Genomic DNA, 23,930 nt, shown 5'->3' on the forward strand with positions numbered 1-23,930 from the left:
TCCAGCATGATGAGAGAACAGGTGATATGCTCCCTACCAGGTCAGATTCATGACAAATCATGCATCTTTTTTTAAATCAAATCTATAAAGGAACATAAGAGTAAATTGGAGTTAGGAATGGACCAAAGAGTACATTGAGGTGCAATAGTTAAGGCCATTGGAGTTTTTCAATCTGCAAGATGATAGGTACACAGCAGTTTTCTGGTACACAGGAAATCAAATTCAGATTCCTATTTTCTCGGGATCAAACTGAGTGATCTACAATCTAGAAAGATGATAGTGCAAAATTGCAAAGATTTGGAGAAAAAGCATTGGAATATACATTATCATAACAATGATCTAGGAACATATGCTATGTTGCACCTGTTTTGGTCCCAAAGCAAAGAGATATCACAGCAGAGACAAACTGCAGGGAAAAAAAATCCAGTGATGGCCAATGGCACCAGTTCAGCAGTTGTAAACTTTAGGATTATACAACTGCTGAACTTCAACTTACTAACATATATAGTTCGCTTGAACTTATCAGCCTAGCTTATCAGCCATGATACAATATTTTTTTCTCACAAACATCATCAGCCGGCTTATCGACCATAAAAACCATAAGACAGATTGCTATTGCTAGCACATCGCCAATGGCACCAGTCAAAATCCAATGATGGCCATCATAGAAGCACCATGTGAATAAGACACAAGCCAACATATGACGGCCAATAAGACACTGCATCTTTGCAGCCTGAACGCCCATGTCAATTTGAAGACAATGCAAGAAAACGACAGGACACCCAATATTTATACGTGAGACATTTCAGTAAATTTTGTAATAAGATCATTAATAGCATAAAACAAGTTCAGATCCAATTCACTAGCAGGGTAAAAATCCCACCAAAAGTCACAATGATTTTCAGGCCTCAGAAAGACAACTTCCACAGAAATTTAGTATGAGGACGAACAGAAAACAAAAAAAACACACAAAATGATAATGCCATCACTTTTTCTTTCCATCACTTTTTCTTTTTCCCGCCTTTTGTGTTCTTCGAACTGCCACCGGCTGAAGAACTGGGCGCTGATTCCTGCTTCTTTGTCCTTCCGTGATGCTTGGGAACTAGCTCTGCTATTTGGATCATCAGCTGCTTCTCTGTAATATGGGAAGCCCATAAATAAATTAACTAATGGTGGACTCCCACATCTAGAACTGGAAGCTGCAGAGTTTCATACTTCATTTTTACAAAATGAAAAGAAAAAAGGACATGCTAAAGCAAAATAAATATGGCATCAAATTTCAAGGTGTGCAATTTGGAATAAAGCATCATATCAGTGCAAGCCCTTAAAGTCTTTCTTGTAGTCCTTAAACACCTCTATTCAGCTCAGCATAAACCCCCTCTAGGCGATAGAAGATAGATGTAGCTAAGTCGCCATAAACACAGGTAATGAAAAAACATTCCACCAATCCGCCATAAACAAAGACTGATCTACTGATTGTTCGCACAGCAGTACAGCAATATTAGGAGCTTGAGGGCATCAGTTCCTCGGGCCCCATCGCTTCTCCATCCGTCGCCAAGATCCGTCCTCCAGCGCGCCTCTTCACCACCAAGCTAGCCGAGGTCTCCGCGCCCGCGCTTTCCAAGAAGAAGAAGCCCTCGTCCTCCAAGAGCAAGAAGTCCAAGGTACTCCTACGCCCACACCTCCGCTGCCAGTTGTGCCTCACTGTCCGATCGATCCTACCGCTCCAGAGAGGCCGGCTGCCAGGGAGCCATCACCTTGGTTGGTACAGATTTCTTCTTGCATTGTTGGTCCATTTTATTTTAATATATAATGGATGCTACATATAATGGCCGGGTTCTTCACTCAAAAGTACGAACTTGAACAGTCTGCTGATATACATAATGAACTAGAACAGTCTGCTGATATAGCAAGCCATTCATAATGAACTAGAACAGTCTGCTGATATACAAACACCATATAGGTAAAATCTGCGTTCTGCCCAATTGAGATTTGCATTGAATGTTTAGTGAATTTCAGAGAGTTTTAAACAGAAATTTAGAAACACAAGGGAACATATACAAACACCACATGTTAAGTAGTAATATGGATATTGCAAGAGTCATTAGTTTTACATGCTGATGCAGGGGAATTTTGGATGGATTATACACTAAGAATAATCAGCAAATAATGCTAAATTACACAGAATATATATTATCTAGTGTTTTCAAAATGTTCTTGAAGTTCAGTTTTAAGCCCCTGCTGGTTGCCTGGCCATGCTTTCTGGTTCAGTTCTAAGCCCCTGATGAAGCCCAGGGCAGTGTCCATGTCTCTACAAGATAGTTCAGGTGCAAACTTTTGTGGTTTAAACTTTTGTGCATTTATTCAGAGAAGTCATTATTACATTTTCTGCTATATGTATTAGTTAAAGCCTGAAAACAATTATCTGAAATTTTTTTCTATGCCCCCAACTGAAAAAGCTCAACTTGGCATATGGGTGCACTGTTGGATTGATCTCCCACGCCATTAGGCCCAACGGCCTTTGGGCCTTGTTCTCGCACCCAGATCGGGGGCGCCCAACCCTACATGGTTGGTGGACCCCCGTCGCATAGCGCTATAAAGGAAAGGTGGGGGCCGGGGCTCGCAGTACGAGGTTCACCACGCCGCCAGTCACCCCACCGACATCCTAACCCTAACCCGATCTTGAGAAGGGGCGCTGCCAGCGACGGAACGCACCACCGACGCCGGCAACGCCACCCCGACGCATACGCCGCCGCCAAGGACGTCACTGCACCGACTCCTCTCTTCACCGAACGTCGCTGTCGGCGCGCAGATGGCATCAGCGAACGAGATCCCGACCGGCGCTTCCACCACTCCGACGGCTTCGACCACTACGGCCTTCGATGGTCTGCAACCTCTCACTCCCCTTCTCTCTGCCTCTTTGTAGATCGTATACTAGGATTTCTAACTACTGGGATTCAAGAACATGTACCCCTACCTCACGGTGTACATGTATTCCTATTACTGCGTACCCGATCTGGTGAACTTGACTCGATTGAGTCCTACGAATCTCAACAATGGTACCGGAGCTAGGTTAGAGAAGAAACCAGATCGGGGTAAGAAATGAAATGAAACTGACCGATCTGATGCAGATCGGGAAAAAGGAAATAGAAATAAGAACATAGACATTCGTTTTCGAATCGGGCGAAAGAAAGAAATCAAATCGAACCGATTTCAAATCGGTCAACCTAACCCTAACCCTAACATGAATCAAGAATGGGGTCCTACCTGGGCCCTCATCCCGCCGGCGGCATCGCCACCGTGTGGGACAAAGAACGAGCCGTTGGCCCTCGTCGAGAGGAAGAGACCGCCGCCGTGCGGTACTTCCCTGTACCCGCACCGGCATGCGGGATGAAGCCGAGGCCACCCTCATGGCGCGCGGGTGCAGGGCACCACCGCGAGGCCACTCGACGGCGACGTGCTCAGCCACGGGCGAGCACGCCCGCCGGCGAAGGGGCCCGCGGTGGCGCCGATTTCCTCTGGCCACCGTGGACTCCACCGCTGTTGCTCCCTCACTCTAGAATCGGCTGGGAGAGGCGAGGGGGAGGAAAGAAAATGAGTTAGGGTTTCGGTTTTTTCGGTGGCCGACGCGTTTTGATCCCACGATGGAAACGGACAACCATCCGATGGGGATGAACGGCGCTAGATGCGCGGGCCAGCGTCGCGGCCCAGGCGGGAGAGCGCGCAAGGCCGAATTTCCGGCCCAGGCCCAGGTTGCGGCCTGGGCGCGGGGGGATCGCGCGGGACAGCGTGCGCGCGGACGTTGGGCCGTCTTGGGCCGCTGCAGCGCGCGCTGCTGGCCGGGCCGCGCACATGGGCGAGCTGGGCCGCGCTGGGCTGAAGTGAAAAGAAATTTTTGTTATTATTTTCCAGGAGCAATTTTAATGCATATTTTTTGATAAATTTGAATGATTTTAATACAATTTTTTCTGTGTAAATTTTATCCAACGATATTTTGCCAGAAAACAGTAAAGTACTCCGTGCTTCTGGAAAATAATAATATGAAAGATTATTAATGTTTCCGCTGTGCATGATAATTATTGTTCTCTTTGATTAAATTTGAACCAACGGGATAATTTAATTTTAAGAGAAGTGATGAATTTCTGATAATTTTGATGAGATTATGATGTTGTTATTTTCTAACCAACGTTGTTAATAACAATATTATAATTTTGATACATGAGAAATTATGCATTAATTTTACTTCTGCCCAACGGTGATGTAAAATGTTTGCATAGATGAATTATAAGTTTTAATTTGACCAACGTTGAGTTAAAGCATGAAATTTTATGTATAAATGTTTCTTACTTAATCTGGTGTGATTTCAGGAGGCAAATGCATTGTGAACATTGCCAACATCCCGACACTCAATGGGACCAATCACCGTGTGTGGTGGAAGAAGTATGAATTGGAACTTGTGTTGGGAGAGGTCGATTTTGCCATCACCTCACCGTGTCCTACTAAGCCAGAGGACCCAGTGAGAGGTGAAAATGAATCTGACGCTGATTTCGCTGCTCGAAAGCGTGATCATGCTGAAATAAGAATGAAATATGACCTTGAACATAGGCAATGGACTCTCTCCAACCGCAAGTGCCTGTTGGTGGCCAAGGCCACCATAGAAGAACAGATAAGGGGCTCAATCCCTGAATGTGCTACTGCCAAAGAATATCTTGAGAAAATCAAGAGTCAGTTTACTGGGTCTACCAAGGCCACAGCAAGTTCACTGATTAAGAAGCTTGTGAATGAGAAATTCACTGGTGGTAGCATAAGAGAGCACATTTTGAAGATGAACACTACGTTATCTAAGCTAAAGGAAATGAATTTGAAGGAGGAGGATTTTCTAATTCATTTGATTTTTGCTTCTTTGCCAAAAGAATATGACACATTCATTGTGAATTACAATATGCAGCCTGAAAGATGGGGCATAGAAAGACTCATCTCAATGTGTGCTCAAGAAGAGGAGAGGATAAAGTTCTCATAGGGTGAATCCGCTCATTTTGTGAAGGATAACAAAAGAAAGAACTTTAATGGCAAAAATTCTAAACCACAAGGGAAACCTAAGTGGGATAAGGCCTCTTCCTCCAATTCACAGGGAAAGAAACCCCAGGATTCTGAGAATCAGCAGTATGTTGGAGCTGAAAAAGATCAGTGCAAGCGCTGCTTCAAGAAGGGACACTACAAGAGGGATTGTCCAGACTTCCTGAAATCTCTGCTAAAGAAAGGTGATGAATTTATTATATTTGTAGATGAATCCCTGTATTTATGTTATGATAAATCCAATTGGTGGGTTGATTCAGGAGCAACTACTCATGTTGCAAATTCCTTACAGGGGTTAAGTGGGACGAGAACCTTGCAAAGAGGAGAAAGAACGATTAAAGTTGCAAATGTAGTGCAAGCCAATATTGAAGCCATTGGAGTCTTTTCTTTATAATTAAATAATGGTTTTGTACTTAGACTTAAAGAAGTACTTTATGTTCCCTCTTTGCGTAGAAATTTGATAAGCGTTTCGAAACTTGATGATGATGGAATTGATTGCCACTTTGGTGGTGGCAAGTGTAAGATACTAGTTGATGATAAATGTGTTGGTCTTATCTTCCGACAAGACAAGCTTTATTTATTATCTCTTGCTAAGAATGCGAACAATGTATGCGATGAGAATGTGAATGATTCCCCATCTGTGAATGTAACTAAGAAGCGAAAGAGAATTGATTATGTCTCTTCAAAATTATGGCATTATCGCTTGGGCCATATTTCGAGGTGGAGAATAGAACGATTGGTTAAGGAATCAATTCTCCCACACTTAGAATTTTCAGATTTAGAACAATGTGTTGATTGTATCAAAGGAAAGTATGTCAAGAAAATTAAGAAAGATGCCAAACGAAGCACAAGAATTTTAGAAATAATCCACACAGACATATGTGGTCCTTTTCCTGTGAAAAGTGTGGATGGTTATGATTCGTTTATAACATTTACAGACGACTACTCTCGTTATGGCAATATTTATCCAATTAAAGAAAGATCGGAAGCATTGGATAAATTCAAAATATTTAAAGCTGAAGTTAAAAATCAACACAATAAGAAAATCAAGATAGTACGATCAAACTGAGGTGGAGAGTACTATGGGCGACATACCCCATATGGCCAAATTCCTGGACCGTTTGCAAAGTTTCTACAGGAAAATAGCATAGTTGCTCAGTACTCCACACCGGGGGAGCCTCAGCAGAATGAAGTGGCTGAAAGACGTAATCGTACCTTAATGGATATGATAAGAAGCATGATAAGTTACTCCACATTACCGATTAATTTATGGATGGAGGCACTGAAAACCGCCATTCATATACTAAATCATGTACCAAGCAAGTCGGTGCCTAAAACACCATATGAATTGTGGACAGGAAGGGAACCCTCACTCAACCATTTGCATGTGTGGGGCTGTCCAGCCGAGGCAAAAGTGTTTAACCCAAACATAGAAAAGTTAGACTCCAAGACAGTCAGCTGCCATTTTATTGGCTATCCAAAAAGATCGAAAGGATATCGCTTCTATTGTCCTGACAGGCATACGAAGTTTGTAGAAACAAGACACGCTGTGTTTTTGGAGGATAACATGATTAGGGGGAGCATGGTAGCATGAGAAATCAACCTACAGGAAAAGTTGGTACATGTACCCACTCCGATGGTTGAAGAACCATTCTTCACGCTACCTGCTGCTATTGCACCAACAGTGCAGGACACTGTAGTGCCAACACCTGTTGCAAGTTCTCCCGTGGCGACAATGAATGAACATGAGAAACCAGTCCTTGAGAAACCTATCCTTGAGGAACCTATAGAACCAAATGTTGCACATGAGGAAGAACAACAACATCCCAATGTGGAACAAGTGCCATTGGCACCTAGAAGGTCTCAAAGAATAAGAAGATCAGCTATTACTGATGACTATGAAGTTTATGAAACAGAAGAATTTCAGATGGGGGATGATCCCACCTCATTTGAAGAAGCCATGAGAAATGACCACTCATCAAAGTGGCTTAAGGCCATGGAAGATGAATTGAAATCAATGAGTACCAATAAAGTTTGGGACTTAGAAAATATTCCTAAAGGAGCCAAAGTAGTAGGTTGTAAATGGGTCTACAAAACGAAATATGACTCCCAAGGGAATATAGAAAGATTTAAAGCGTGACTTGTGGCGAAAGGCTTCACGCAAAGAGAAGGGATTGATTACAATGAGACATTTTCTCCAGTCTCATGTAAAGATTCCTTCAGAATTATAATGGCACTTGTAGCCCACTATAATTTGGAGTTACATCAAATGGATGTAAAGACGACTTTCCTAAACGGGAATTTGGAAGAAAATGTTTATATGGCACAACTGAAAGGTTTTGTCGTAAAAGGAAAGGAAAATATGGGATGCCGCCTGAAGAAATCAATCTACGGATTGAAGCAAGCTTCAAGACAGTGGTATTTGAAGTTTGATAGAATGATAAAAGGTTTTGGGTTTAAAGAAAATGTTGAGAACAATTGCGTTTATGCAAAGTTCAAGAATGGAAAGTACATATTCCTAATTTTGTATGTGGATGATATCTTGCTTGCTAGTAGTGATATCAATCTACTAATGGAAACAAAGACATTCTTATCCTCAAACTTTGATATGAAAGATCTCAGTGAGGCCTCATTCGTTTTGGGAATAGAGATTCACCGAGACAGAAGAAAGGGGGTTCTCGGATTATCGCAAAAGGCATACATAGAAAAGGTCCTAAAGAAATTTAGTATGCATGCGTGTAGTCCTTCACCTACACCTATAGTCAAGGGTGATAGATTTGGGGAACATCAGTGTCCCAAGAACCAATATGAAATTGACCGAATGAAAGCGGTACCATATGCTTCAGCTGTTGGAAGTTTATAATAGGCTCAAGTGTGTACACGCCCTGACTTAGCTTTTGTTATCGGGTTACTTGGCAGATATCAAAAGAATCCAGGAATTGAACATTAAAAATTAGTGAAGAAAGTCCTACGTTATTTGTAGGGTATGAAAGGCCTCATGATTACATATAGAAGATCTGATTCCCTATAGATAGAGGGGTATTCAGATTCTGATTATGCGGGAGAAGAAAGAAAATCCACGTCAGGATATGTATTTACTCTCGCAGGAGGGGCTATATCGTGGAAAAACTCTAAACAAACCATAACTACATCCTCGACAATGTATGCCAAGTTTGTAGCATGCTATGAGGCAACGGGGCAGGTGAATTGGCTGAAGAAATTCATACCCGGATTGAAAGTGATTGATAATATAAATGAACCACTAAGGATGTATTGTGATAACAAACCAGCGGTACAGTATGCTCACAACAATAGATCAAGTGGTGCTGCCAAACACATTGACATAAAGTACTATGTTGTGAAAGATAAAGTTCGGGATCATATAATAAATCTTGAGCATATAAGTACAGAGAAAATGCTCGCGGATCCACTCACAAAGGGCTTACCACCCAACGTGTTCAGAGAACACGTAGCCGGTATGGGTTTAAGGGAAAGCCTATGATTCCTGAACATACGAAGGGCCCAAAAGAAAGTTTACATTTCAAAAATGGAGAAGTGTATTATGGCTGTTAGTCTAACGGCACTAATTGCTGTGACGATGGGACAGTTATATGCACTAATCTGTGATGAAATAGGATGGAAGTAAGAAAAATATGAATCGAAAGTTTTGAGTAAGAATTAAAGAACGAAGACAGTGATGAGAGATCAAGGGAGAGAATGTTGGATTGATCTCCCACGCCATTAGGCTCAACGGCCTTTGGGCCTTGTTCTCGCGCCCAGATCGGGGGCGCCCAACCCTACATGGTTGGTGGGCCCCCGTCGCACAGCGCTATAAAGGAAAGGTGGGGGTCGGGGCTCGTAGTACGAGGTTCATCGCGCCGCCAGTCACCCCACCGACATCCTAACCCTAACCCGATCTTGAGAAGGGGCGCTGCCAGCGACGGGAAGCACCACCGATGCCGGCAACGCCACCCCGACGCATACGCCGCCGCCAAGGACGTCACTGCACCGACTCCTCTCTTCACTGAACGTCGCTGTCGGCGCGCAGATGGCATTAGCGAACGAGATCCCGATCGGCGCTTCCACCACTCCGACGGCTTCGACCACTACGGCCTTCGATGGTCTGCAACCTCTCACTCCCCTTCTCTCTACCTCTTTGTAGATCGTATACTAGGATTTCTAACTACTGGGATTCAAGAACATGTACCCCTACCTCACGGTGTACATGTATTCCTATTACTGCATACCCGATCTGGTGAACTTGACTCGATTGAGTCCTACGAATCTCAACGGGCACATCTTTATAATTTTGAGTTATTGAAGCATGAAACTGAAATTGGCTCAGCTGGCTCAAATTTGAGTGAGCCCTTATCAAGTTAGGTCCTATATAGTTAAAGGAACACACCACCCACTTTCCACATTTACATATATTGATTGATGCCTGGGAAATTTTATTATGAGTTGACATGGATTTGAAACTATAGCTGTAGCACAGTACCTACTACCACTATGCACATGAAGCATGAAGTTCTTTTTTTTCACTGGTGCCTGTTAGTCGCTGAATTCTCACTCTTGGTAGTAGGAGAATTCTTACTCTCATCGAGAGAGGATGACACTATGAGTTGGGGCAATTTTCTTGTCTATTTCTCATACAAATGCCATACCAACCTGAGGGGTTGGGGTTACATATTTATAGGCTGCTAGCCAGCCAAGCATATGCCAAGATGCTAGTCTAAGATGCTAATATGCTATCCTAGCTAAGATGCTGTCCTCTAGTCTAAGATGCTATCCTCTAAGATGATGTCCTCTAGTCTAAGATGGTGTCCTAAAAATAGAAAAATAGCCACAAGGACCATGTGAACAGCACAGCCCCATAAAGACCAGCCACACATGAGACTTATCCATCATTCTCCCCCTAAGTCTTATGCGTCGTCTTGTGGGAGAGTTGAACCATCCTGCTCCTGGAGCAGAGCTCAAGGAACTTGATCCTCCTAAGGGACTTGGTGAGCAGGTCCGCAAGCTGGTCCTTGGTGTTGATGTAGCTCGCCTTGATGCTCCCTTCCTCCAAATAGCCTTGGATGAAGTGATACCTCACCCGGATGTGCTTGCTGCATTCGTGGAACACGGGGTTCTTTGCCAGGGCCAAAGCAGACTTGCTGTCCACCCTGGGCTCCACCGCTCTAGTGTCTCTACCGAGGAGATCACCAAGCAGTCGAGTGAGCCAGAGCGCCTGAGTCAAAGTGGTGGAGGCCGCTATGTACTTGGCCTCATAGCTAGATAGGGCCACCACCTGCTGCTTGACCGACTGCCAGCTAACGAGGCACTTGCCGAGGAAGAAGAGGATCCCGCTCGTGCTCTTGCTGGTGTCGATGTCGCCAACATGGTCGCTGTTGCTGTACCCGACGAAGTGTGCCGCCCTAGGGCACCTCGGGTAGTAGAGGCCATGGTCGAGAGTCCCCACAACATAGCGGATGATCCTCTTCACAGCCTGCTGGTGCTCCGTCATTGGTCGCTGCATGAACCGACTAATGTAGCTGACGGAGAATGCCAAGTCCGGCCGTGTGTGGGCAAGGTAGCGAAGGCTCCCCACAAGACGCTGGTACTGCGTAGCATCCACCTCCTCCGTCGTGTTGTCGCGGCTCAGCTTCAGCCTCTCCTCCATCGGAGTGAGAGCTGGGTTGCAGTCGGTGAGCCCAGCTAGCTCAACGATGCGCTTGGCGTAGGCGGTCTATCGAAGTGTGATCCCAGAGTCATCCTGGTGCACCTCGATTCCTAGGTAGAAGGAGAGAGGCCCTAGGTCACTCATCTAGAAGGTGGCCTTCATCTCTTCCTTGAATGCCGCCACCTCCGCATCCTTGGTGCCGGTGATCACCAAGTCGTCGACGTAGACACCCACCAGTAGGGCATTTCCTCCATTGCCCCGTTGGTAGATGGCCGCCTCGTGCGGGCTTTGCTCAAAGCCCATCCCCTTTAGCGTGGAATCCAACTTGGCATTCTACACCCTCGGTGCCTGCCACAAGCCATAGAGGGCCTTGCGCAGGTGGAGTACCTTGCCCTCCTTGCTAGGGATTGCAAATCCCGGCGGCTAGTGCACATAGACCTCCTCCTTCAAGTCGTCATTAAGGAACGCCGACTTGACATCCATGTGATGAACACGCTAGCCCTCCAGGGTAGCTAGTGCAAGGAGGAGTCGCACGGACTCCATCCGTGCCATGGGAGCAAAGGCGTCGTCGAAGTCGACCCCCTCCTGTTGCATGAAACCTCGTGCCACCAAGCGAGCCTTGTGCTTGACGATGGCACCGGCTTCATCCCTCTTCAGCTTGTACACCCACTTAAGGGTGATCGCACGATGACCACGAGGAAGGTCAGCAAGCTCCCAGGTGCGGTTCTTCTCAACCGCATCCATCTCCAACTGCATCGCGGCGCACCATGCCGCGTGTCTCTCGGCCTCTGCATATGACTGAGGCTCGCCGTTGTCACACGCAAGGTGCAACTGTGCCTCCAGGTCATGAGGCACCGGTCCCGACACCGGCTGGTCACCGAGAATGTTCTCCATCATACGGTACCGCAATGGCTCATCGTCGTGGTATGCATCGATGCGCTCCTCATCGTGAGAGAGCAGAGTAGCGAGCTCAACCGGGCTGTGCTCGACACGAGCTAGAGTAGACATGCCTAGAGAGGTGCCTGTCGATGCTAGAGTGCATGGCGTTGCCAGCTGTGGTGGAGCCGGTGAAGAACTCATCGCAGCCGAGGTCCTGGCTGGAGAGCGTGGTGTTGTCGGAGTAGCAGGCGCCGGGGTCGGTGGAGGCTCAGGGACTGGGGTAGACGTGCTCGCCAAAGAAGAGCCGCCTACTCCCCCAGCTCCCTCGAAGTGGACGTACTCGACAGTGAAGTCATCATACGTCGGAGCCGAGCCATCGTCCACCGCCTTGTCCCACGCCCATCCTCGCCCTTCGTCGAACACAACGTTGCGCGCCATGCGCACACGCTGTGTCTTCGGGTCGAGGATGCGGTATGCCTTCGAGCCGTCCGCGTAGCCGATGAACACTCTAGGAGTGCTCCTATCGTCGAGCTTGCTGATGTGGCTAAGCTCCTTGGCGAATGCGAGGCAGCCAAAGACCCACAAGTGGGAGACCGCCGGCTTACGCCCATGCCAAGCCTCGCACGGCGTCCTACCGTCGAGCACTTTGGTAGGCGAGCAGTTGAGGATGTAGACGGCCGTCACCACCGCCTCTCCCCAGAAGACAGCCGGCATCCCCCTCTGCTTGAGGAGGGCCCAAGCCATCCCCACAACCGTCTAGTTGCACCGCTCGACGACGCCGTTCTGCTGCAGGCTATATGGCGCGGAGTAGTGGCGCTGAATGCCCTCGTCAGTGCAGTATGACATGAATTCAGCTGCCGTGAATTCGCCGCCGTTGTCGGTGCCAGCACGTGCAGCTTGCGGCCGCACTCTGCCTCCGCAGCAGCCTGCGCGCGCCTGATGGCGTCCGCAGCCTCTCCCTTGCTGCCGAGGACCATCACCCACATGTAGCAGGAGAGGTCGTCGATGAGCAATAGGAAGTAGCATCGTCCTCTCAGTGTGGCCGGTGTCACTGGGCCACACAAGTCCCCGTGCACAAGCTCGAGCCTCTCCTTGGCTCAAAAGCTAGCCCACTGTGGAAAGGGGAGTCGCCTCTACTTCGTCAACATGCAGACGTCGCAGAGCTGCTCCACATGGTCGAGGCACGGCAGGCCTCACACCATCTCCGTGGCACTAAGCCGCTTCAGGGCCTCAAAGTGAAGGTGCCCGAAACGCTCGTGCCACTGCCACGCCTCGTCGTCTCGATGAGCAGCGAGACAGAGGGGTTGTGCCACCTACATGTTAAGGACGTGGAGTCGATTTGCGCTTCTAGATACCTTGGCAAGAAGGCGACGACGATGATCCCAAATCCTCATGACTCCATCCTCAACCACCACGCGTGAACCATTCTCATCCAGCTGTCCCAAGCTGATGATGGAGTTCCTCAACGAGGGGATGTAGTAGACTCCGGTGAGCAGCCTGTGCTCACCAGACATGGTGGTGAAGATGATGGAGCCCACGCCCTTGATCTCCATGCCGGAGGCATCCCCAAACTTGACGGAGCCTCGGACGCTAGAGTCAAGCTCGGTGAAGAACTCCTGTCGACCGATCATATGATGGGTGGCGCCGGTGTCGAGGCACCACTCGTTAGTCTTGTCGTTGCTGGAGCTGTCGCCGAGGAGGGCATGTGCTTTTGGCTCGTCGAGGTGGAGGAGAGCCGCTGTGGCCGGTGCCGCTGGAGGTAGCTCGATGCTGGCATGTGCCATGAACAGAGCCGGCTCCTCCTCCTCCGCCTGTGCGATGTGGGCCTAGCCGCGTCATAGCTGTCGATAGTCCTTGGCCCAATGGCCAAGCTGGCCACAGTGTGGCAGGTGTCGTCTCGTGCCGGCTTGTGCCTACCGGTGGCGCTGCCCTAGGCGCCTCCGTGGGCATCACCCTCGGCACGTCCTCGCTCCCCGACTTGGGCGTCTCTACGTGCCTTGCGTGGCTTGCCACGCCTGCGGCGCCTGTCGTGGAAGAAGGCTCCCCCTTCCTCCGGTCACCTTGGCTGGCAAGCCACTGCTCCCGAGTGAGAAGGAGCTTCCTGCCAGTGGTGATGGGCCCCGAGAAGGACTGTGGCTCATCGCTATCGACGACCTTGAGGCGACCTATCGCCTCCTCGATCGACATCGTGGAGAGATCCAGCAGAGACTCGATCGAGTGAGCCATCTGCTTGTACTTCTCGGGGACGCAGCGGAAGAGCTTTTCGACAGCTCTCTCCTCGCTATAAGTGTCATCGCCGAACTGCACCATCTTCTGCAACAGAGTGTTGAGACGGAGAGCAAAGTCATCAACGTCCTCACCTGGCTTGAAGGCCAGGTTCTCCCACTTCTTGTGAAGTGCCTGCAGTGTGGACTTGCGAGCGCGGTCACTGTCGATGCGTGCCGCAGCGATGACGTCCCAAGCCTCCTTGGCAGTCCGCTTGCTGGTAAGCGAGAACTGCATCTCGGGCGGGACTACAGCGATGAGAGCATCCAGCGCCCATCGATCTAGGTCGTAGTCGACGTCGCCGTACCGGACTGCCTCCCATATGTGCCGCACCTGGAGCTTTACTCTCATCACCGCAGCCCACTCGACGTAGTTGGTCTTGGTGAGGGTAGGCCACCCACCGCCGGGACCGACGTCCTTGATAACAGCCTGGAGCCCGTGGTAACCACGGTACCAATCCGGAGAGAGAGAGCCACGCTGCCTGTGAAGGCCGTGCTCTCCATCGACCTGTCCACCACCATTGCCGTGCACGCCTCCTCTAGGAGCACCGCCGCCGTGCACGCCTCCTCCAGGAGCGCCTCCAGTGCTTCCGCGCCTGTCTGGGCTGCCGCCGCACTCGTGGGCATGCGCGGCTGCCTCAGGAGCGCCACCGTCGTGTGCGCCTCCTCTAGGAGCGCCGCCAGCGCGTCCGCGCCTGTCTGGGCTGCTGCCACGCTCGTGGGCGTGCGTGGCTGCCCACTGCGCCGCCCGCGCTCGCGCTGCCTCCCTCTCTAACAGCTCGAGGTCCGCGTCGGTAGTGTCGTCAGTGGAAATGGAGCTGCCGATGCTGCCGCGCAGAGCCTCGACCTCTGCTGCCGCCGCACGCGCTGCATTCGCCGCCGCCGCTGCTTCCGCCTCCGCTCTGGCTGCTGCCAGCTCCGCCGCTGCAGCAGTCTCTGCTGCTGCTCGCTCGCGTTCCTCTGCCGCGGCAAGTTCGGCCTCCTGCCGACGCCGTGTGCTCGAGGCGACTGAGCGCTGAGACTGCCCTCCGGACATGACGCGCTACCGGGGGGCTGCTGCGTGGGGAGAGGGCTGCTTCAGACGAACTGCTGCTTGTCTGCACGGGGGAGGAGTGAGCAGGAGCGGCCGGAGCTGCTGCTCGCAGCTGGGGCTGTTGTGTGGCTGGGAGAGAAGATGAGCAGGAGATGCTCAGGCTACAGGATAATACGGCTCTAATACCACTTGTTAGTCGCTGAATTCTCACTCTTGGTAGTAGGAGAATTCTTACTCTCATCGAGAGAGGATGACACTAGGAGTTGGGACAATTTTCTTGTCTATTTCTCACACAAACTCACACAAATGTCATATCAACCTGAGAGGTTGGGGTTACATATTTATAGGCTGCTAGTCAGCCAAACATATGCCAAGATGCTAGTCTAAGATGCTAATATGCTGTCCTAGCTAAGATGCTGTCCTCTAGTCTAAGATGCTGTCCTCTAAGATGTTGTCCTCTAGTCTAAGATGTTGTCCTAAAAACAGAAAAACAACCACAAGGACCATGTGAACAGCACAGCCCCACAAAGACCAGCCACACATGAGACTTATCCATTAGTGCCTCTGCCTAGTCATAAAGTTGATGAAGCATGAAGTTCTAGCATAGCTGCAGTTGACATCCCAAGTCCATTGATCTTTCGAAGTAACAAGTTTATGAGTTTTGTGCTTGGTGTCTTTGCAGATTGTGGGTTCATGGCAGATTGTTGTCGCTAGCAAGAGCTCATTGATCTCTGATGTGCGGCGCAGGCTCACTGATCACTGAACCTTTGCATAATGTCTGCAAGTCATAATAATCAACTTTTATTGTTCTTGTTGGATTCATCCAGATCGTATGGCTAGAAATTTGTAATTTTGTTTTAGCATGTTGATTCATGCTCAATCCTAATTAATCCTTTTTAGCTAATTAATTAATCCTTTTAGCTACTTCTGTGTACTATGAAACACATCCAGCAAGCTACTTCTGCCAGGATTTAGACGTGCAAATGTTCTGTGTACATGCAAACGTGCAAGCATTGTATTTCTGTGTACATGCAAGCGTGCAAGCTGTAGCCTGCGTAGGGCCCAAGCGATGAGTTGTGCAAATAGTAACGGATCTGGCCCTAGGATTTAATTAGGATCAGGATAGGAGTGAGATTCATTCTTAAGGGGCCAAGTTGGATTAGGATATAAAGCTGACCAGTGGATTGGACCAGGATTGGGCCATCCCGTCTAAAAAAATAGGGTCAAGGTTGGATTAGGGGTGGGCCACAACTTATTCCCAGGCTTAACCACAACCCACTACCAGTACCAGTTTGCCACCTTCCTTCCTAGATGCGATCATCAATAAGCAAAAACTATATGATATTTACGCGAAGGAAACGCTTGCATACTTATTCTTCCCAGATGAATCGCTAGCAATTCATGATTTCTTGAACACATTCTTCAGAATAGAGTATAATATGTATGCAGTCCCATTCTAAATTCGGCTTAGGTGAAAGCAAGTATGCAGTTCGGGCACTTACTTGTTTTAATAGCAGGATTGACGGGGAGCCGTCATCTTTCTTGAGCTGCACCCTGACCCTCCCCACCTGGAAGAAATCCCTTGGGTACGCCTTATCCAACTACGCATAGCAACAATTGGCCCATCAGTCAGATGTGCAAACAAACGATACTGTCAATCCTGAACTGGAAAAGGAAACAATCGGAGAAGGAATCAGGGCGGGCACCTCGATGGCGTGGGGGATCTTGAGGTGCGAACAGCAGTCAGCGATCTCGATGCAGGTGGGGTCCGGGCAGGCCTTGGCGGCGGCGATGCGGCGGCCCTCGGCGACCGTCTTCTTGGAGTTGAGGTAGACAGGGTAGATGACGTTCCACTTCTTGATGGTGCTCCGCAGGTCGCCGCCGCCGCCGTCCATCCGCGTGGTGTTCGGCGTCGCCACCGCAGAACAGATCCTGTCACGTGGCACAAAATCAAAGGGGGAGCGAGGTTTTAGGCCTTGTTCGGTAGTTCCAGGTTGAAAACAAGGCTGGTTTCTCTTCCTGGGCCGGATCAAGTGGATGCTGGTGGTTCACTAAAACCTGGTCACCAATGGATCTGGCTCAGGAATCAGAACTCTACAACATGAGACCCATTCGTTTCAGCCAGGAATGAAAACATTAGCAACTTGACGTAAACACTTGTTTGACAGCAAATCAAGGTCACTTGTTTGACAGCAACTTGACAGTAAACATTTATCTACATGCATAAAAAGCAAGGGACTGAAATGAGGGAGAAGTAGCAGACAAGTAGCAAACAAAAATAGAGCCTTGATCAATAAAAAATAGCAACATCCTTTCAGTCTTGATCAAGACAAAATAGAGTTTGAACTGGTAGAAGCATAAATCTCTCATAGAAGTTACAAGCACTCTAGGTTATCTAGTGACGTTGATATATATGTGAAGACTAACCTTAGACCTCCTGCACACTCAAGCCTGGTAGACAAAAAGTTCAATATCAGTTCCAGTGACATGACAATAGTATTTGGATTCATAATCAGGAACAGTGACAAATCTGGAAAATGATACTATGCAAGGAATAGAAATATGATACTATGCAAGGAAACAGAAATATGATACTATGCAATGATACTACTAGACAGTAAGGAAACAAAAAGAATGTCCAGGTTAATATATCTTTAGTTCTTTCCCATCAGTTATGCATTGCTAGATGCAGAATAATGAGCAGCGCATGAAACCAAAAACCAAGATCTGTCTCAGTTGCTAGAATGCACATGGCCATCTATTGCCAAGAAATTTAAGCCCACACTGTGTGCTAATAAGGCCGGCATGGATTAATAATGAACATGACCAGATGTGGTGCTCATTAGTTAGCAAATCCTTTCACCTCCGATACAATCGAGGAGTGAGATCTATGACTGAGAAGCCTTGCAAAGCAGATGTAAGTCAATATGCAAAGCAAGGATCAACGGGAAATTTCTGAATTGTGACTCTTGTAATACAAAATTGCATGCTTGCAGTGGCCCAGGAAGGAGAAGGAAAGCTGCATGGGCCAGCCCACAGCAGAAACAAAAGTGCACAGTGAGTGATCCACAGCAGCTGCCACAGTGCCACACTTGGGCAACACAGCTGCTACTGACTGTCTACAGTAGTATTATACTTCTCTTTCCAAATAGTATATGCACTATTTTTTTACTAGCTTTATAATTTGGCATTAGTTTCCGAATAATTTCTTAGCAAGTTGAGTAAATATCACTTCTTGGCAAGAGAATAATGAAATAGGTTCCAGCCTCAAATTCAGCATACTCAAATAGGTATCATGTTTCATATTAGCAATCCAGCATTATGAGAGAACAGGTGATATGCTCCCTACCAGGTCAGATTCATGTCAAATCATGCATCTTTGAAATCAAATCTAAAAAGAACATAAGAGTAAATTGGAGGTAGGAATGGACCAAACAGTACATTGAGGTGCAATAGTTAAGGCCATTGGAGTTTTTGAATCTGCAAGATGATAGGTACACAGCACTTTTCAGGTACACAAGAAGTCAAATTCAGATTCCTATTTTCTCGGGATCAAACTCAGTGATCTAGAATCTAGAAAGATGATAGTGCAAAATTGCTAAAATTTGGAGAAAAAAGCATTGGAATATACATTATCATAACAATGATCTAGGTGGGGACCAAACTCCGTAAATTATTAGTCTCTAAAGAGAACATATGCTATGCTGCACCCGTTTTGGTCCCAAAGCAACGAGATATCACAGCAGAGACCAAAATTCAGATAAGACACTGCATCTTTGCAGCTGAACGCCCATGTCAATTTGAAGACAATGCAAGAAAACGACAGGACACCCAATATTTATACGTGAGACATTTCAGTAAATTTTGTAATAGGATCATTAATAGCATAAAACATGTTCAGATCCAATTCACTAGCAGGAAAAGAATCAGTTCACATCCACTTTGTTTGATCATTATTCTATTTTTTAGCCATCTAGCCAGAATCAATTTTCCATTCTCTTACCATCTAAATCGATGGAAGCAACTGACCAAAATGGTCCAAACTAAGCACTACAAGCAAGCAGCAAACATATACCTCTATCAATTATTCCTTCTCCACTTACTTCTACATAAGCACAGCAGCTAGCACCTCCCTACACCCATCTGCACCTGGGCAAATTTCTCTCTTTCTCTGTGCTACTTATTCATCACGAGCAGATCAACATCGTGCTAGACAGCCTCCGGGTATTCCGGCTTAAGAGGATCTTCTCACGTAGATCGAGAAAACTCCTGAACCTCTGCCCCATCTATACACAGCGGCACCGCAGCTCCGTGAGATAAGCTGGCCAAAGACCTGTGTTTTGGATGTAGGGCGGACGAGGGAGTTTTTTTGCCCTGGTCGCTGCGGCCGAAACCACAAATAAAGATTGAGCCCCCTCATGACTCGAACTCTGACCGCCTGCACTGACCACTCGATCAGCCAAGCCGTTCCCAAGCCAGAACTAGCAGCTCACACTTCTCCCTCCGTTCTCTATTTTTCCGTGCGAGCAAGTTGAGGGCAGCCGCACGCACCGACACACGGGCTCCTAAATTCCCGACCCGTTTTGAACTAAAGGGATAAAGAGGCAAGGGCATATCCGTCATTTTGCGTGGCTGTCCATTAAAACCAAATAAAATAATGAGTTGAGTGTCCAGTAGCATATTACCTATGATTTTTTATGTCTTTTGACTAAGGCATATTTTTTAGTTGTTTTTAGCAAAGGGCACATTCCCATGGCCGATTTTGCCTTATTTTATTGGGTCGATTTCAATGCGTAACAGGCGCATGTCACCTCGCGCAGCGCAACAGCAGCACGTTCGTCGAGGCATTGAATCATGACTGCCTATCACAGCTGGTGCTGATACAATCGTATATGATCATGAATTATTATTATTGGTTGGTTTGGTGTGAGAGAAAAATACTGTTCTGGCTAAAAATTTACGATCGTTTGCGACCAAACGAACAGGCTGCAAGCTATCACGCCGCCGCGTAGGTCTCTGTCACGTCGGGCAGTGCCGAGCAGTTATTAGCATCTCCACACGTTCGGATTTATCTTTTTTTTCCCTTTCCTTCTTCTTTTTTCTTTATTTTCTTTTTAGTATCTATTCGTTTTATTTATTATTTCCCCTTGGGCCACCGTGAGGCAAGCTGTGGGCCGTCCCGGGTACGCCGAGGCCTAGGCCTGCCCTTCCGCCACTACTCGCCGCTGAGGAGGAGCCCCACCGCGCGAGCCGCGCCCGTCCGCCCCAACCGAGGCCTCCCTAGCCGCGTTGGCCGTGAGCTCCGGCGAGGCTGCTCGCGTCTACGCCCAGCGGGGCGGCGCAGGGGAGCCCAGGCAGATGGTGATCAGAGAAGGGAGTGAGGAAGAAGAAAGTGCCAAGGCAAAAAGCACATTTTACTACGGTTCTCTCTGGTCAGAAACAAAAAAATTAATATTTTATTAGCCGCAATGTCCAACATTAAATTTGGCAAGAATAAGAGTGTCCATCAGCAAACTGCTCTATTTTACATGCCCGCTAACATAGAGAGGTCACTTTCAGTGCCTTGTAGCAATTTTTGCCATATAAATATGATGTTCTAAGATGATCTTTAAGTATTCACGTATATCGTGACATGTTCTATGTATATATTAGGTTGTTCTAGTAGTTGTATATGTTTTTATTAAGTTCTTTTTCATACGTTGTTCCTTATTATATTTTAATTTACTTTTTCCTTCCATTGATTTACATTTAATTAGTATTTCCTTTTATTTCTTACTTTTATTTTATTTCCATTGTTATGTGATTTTTTTCCTTGTTTGTTTCTTCTGTTATATAGTTTTTCCCCATTCTATAAGATGTCCCATGATATATTTTTTTGGACAACTGGATTAGCCCAATCAATTTTGAAACAAACAACCACTTGGTGCTTACTATTCTGTTCGTCTCCTCTCCTCACGTCTCTGCAATTGTGGGTTATATGGGGCTTGTTTGGTTACCCTGATGCAGCCGTCCTTGTCTCCTAGGATGTAGGTTCACAGTGTTTGGTTCCCTGCACTCGTCCTTGAGCCTACCCCTGGGCATGCAGCCAAGGCGCCGGAGCTTGGCTCCCGAAAAATGGATTTGGAATTCGTTTCCTCGCAGCCTAGCTCGCGTGAGCCGTGTGCGCGTACGCGCGAGAGAGCAGTGATGCAGGTATGAGCGCAGATCAAGCCAACCAAACAACTTCCCACTGCATCCAGGCTCTGCCGAAGAAGGCAACCAAACAAGCATGCCTTGCATGGCCACAGCCTGGGTAACACTGGGCTGGTTGTCCAGATACGATGCAACCTAGCTGAGAAGAGAACCAACCAAGCCCATGGTCAATGGTCAGGCACAGGCAGCAGCAACCATGTAGAAAGGCCACGGAAGGCAACAAGAACAGGACAGGAGATGACAGTTGACATGGAGTGCTATTTTTACTTCTATTTTTCTGGACAAATGAAAGCTGAGTTCGATTTTGGATAATTGATGAAACATATGTACTAACCTATGTCATTAAGTGTGAATATGAGCTAGGTTGGTACATCCAAGCAATGGAGCTAGATGATGGTGATCAAGGTGGTGGTGATGACCAAAAGAGATGATCAAATGCTCCAACTTGAAAAAGAAGAAAGAGAAAAACAAAAAACCAAATGTTGATCAAGACAAATGTATCAAATATGTTTTTATTTTGGCACTCAAGACACCATAAAGGGTCTGAGTGTATTTAGGATCGATAGCCGTACTATTAAAAGGGAAAATCCTTGGCTAAGTGGTTATTGAGTGCCACTAGGTGAAGTCATAATTGCATATGCATTAGGACCTAGTGCGCTAACAAATTAACCCTTGAAAATGCTTGAAAAAAATGGTAACACATATGCGCATGGGTTATACACATGGTGGTTAGCAACTTGAAAGCAAGGGTGAAGTGGTTGAAATGTTAGAAAAAGAAAAGGAGGAAACTGTCAGGACCGGACCCTGGCTTGGCCAGTGATCGGACCCTGACAGGCCATGTCCGGTCAGTACTGGGACTTGGCCGAGAGGGCCGAGTTAGGACCGGACTTGGTGAAAACTCTAGTTTGGTTTTGGTAAATTGATGAAATCCTAGGTACTAACTTATGTGCTCTAAGTGAATTTGAGATAGGTTAAGTACATTCCAAGTGGTGAAGCAAATAATGAATATCATGCTAATGGTGGAGGCCATGGTGAAGATCAAGTGCTCGGACTTAGAAAAGAAGAAAGAGCAAAATAAAATGGGCTCAAGACAAAGGTATATTTGATAAGGCCATTTTGTTTTGATGATCAATACACTTAGTGAGTGTGATCACATTTAGGATCAATAGCCGTACTATTAACATGGTGAAACTTGTATCAAAATGCGGTTATCAAAGTGCCACTAGATGTTCTAACTCATTGCATATGCAATTAGATTGTAGTGAGTGCTAACATCCTTGAAAATGCTTTGTGAAAATGCTAACAAACGTGCATATTGGTGATACACTTAGTGGTTAGCAGTTGGAAGCAAGGATGGTGAAGTTTGAGTTGAAAAGAAGGATTTCAGGTGTGACCCAACGCTGTAACATGGATCGGACGCTAGTGCAACATGCGCCCGACGCTAATGAAACAATGAACTGATGCTAATGAAACATGCGACCGGACGCGCATGTGCAACTATTCACAGACATGCAACACAAGCGGTTGAATGACTTGACGCTGGGTGAGACCGGTCAATGGTGACCGGACGTGTTCGGTCACCAAAATACCTGTCTAGAACCTCTCTGGATCGCACTGGACGCTGATGCAACAATGATCGAACACTACTTGTCAACAAAAGATGCTCGATAGTCCACCGAGGGGTATCCCGCGATGGTAGATTTGTCAGTGGAGGTGCGCGTGATCAGGAACCAGATGGTGACATAAGGCGTAGAGACAGCGATTTAGACAGGTTCGGGCTGTCTGATCGACGTAATAGCCTACGTCCTGTGTCTTTGGTGTATTGTATTGAGATGTAGATGACCATGTAGATCGATGTCCACTAAGGGACCCCTGCCTCTCCTTATATACTCTGGAGGGGCAGGGTTACCAGAAAAGTATCCTATTTGGTACTATACAATATCTTATGGTGCACGTCAACCAGTGCCGTGCACGCCTTGATCTTGTGGGCTGGGTCACCTCTGATGGTGTGGCCCATGTGGCCTGCCGTGGGTATCGGGAGCCATACCCCCATAGCTAGTCCCCGAGCATGACAGTAGGTGACGTAGTCACGTGGTGCTAGGGTCAGAAAGTAGAAGAAAGGCAGAAGATTGACCGAGCAGGCAACCAGTCCATGGGCGGAGTCCTAAATTGAAAAGCGCATATTCACCGTAAGGTGAAGTGTGCCCATTTAGTCCCCGAGCCTGCTGGAAGATGAATAATAAATCTTGTAGCAGGGTCAAAGAAAAAGAAGTCTAAAAGCTTGCCGATGTCGTCTGACATGCGTGTATCAAGACCCCAGACGTGCTGCCCAAGATTAGCACCCTGATCCGAACAGCATGGAGCAGCTTGATAGCACACTGATGAGGCGTAGCAAGATTCAACCATCAAGGGAGTCCCCGACGTAGCGGGCGACGTCCGAGCACCGAGGAGTCCCCGGCGTAGCTGGCGACGTTTGAGCACCGAGGAGTCCCCGGCATAGCTGGCGAGGTCCGAGCATCGAGGAGTCCTCGACATAGCTGGCGATGTCCGCAAGGTGAAGTGGGGTAAAGTGTGCCCACTTAGTCCCCGAGCACAAAGAATCCGAGCGTCGAGGAGTAACCGACGTAGTTGGCGATGTCCAAGCACTGAGGAGTCCCGACGTATCTAGCGATGTCCGAGCACCAAGGAGTCCCCGATGTAGCTGGCGATGAAGCAAGAGCGACGAACAGTTTGGTCAACTGGTCGGCAGCGAAGTGAGCATTGAGTAGAAGCAACTGGTGAATAGTCCGATCAAATGGTCGGTGACGAAGTCCATGAACCTAGC

At 47.5% G+C, this 23,930-nt stretch overlaps 1 pseudogene; it reads right to left on the bottom strand.

Annotated features, from left to right (window-relative positions):
- Window positions 1-608: 608 nt before the first annotated feature.
- Window positions 609-17,870, bottom strand: LOC136500917 (signal recognition particle 19 kDa protein-like; annotated as a pseudogene).
- Between the last annotated feature and the right edge of the window lie 6,060 nt (window positions 17,871-23,930).

The sequence above is a fragment of the Miscanthus floridulus genome, chromosome 13 (genome assembly GCF_019320115.1).
Source record: "Miscanthus floridulus cultivar M001 chromosome 13, ASM1932011v1, whole genome shotgun sequence".
Taxonomy (NCBI): Eukaryota; Viridiplantae; Streptophyta; class Magnoliopsida; order Poales; family Poaceae; genus Miscanthus; species Miscanthus floridulus.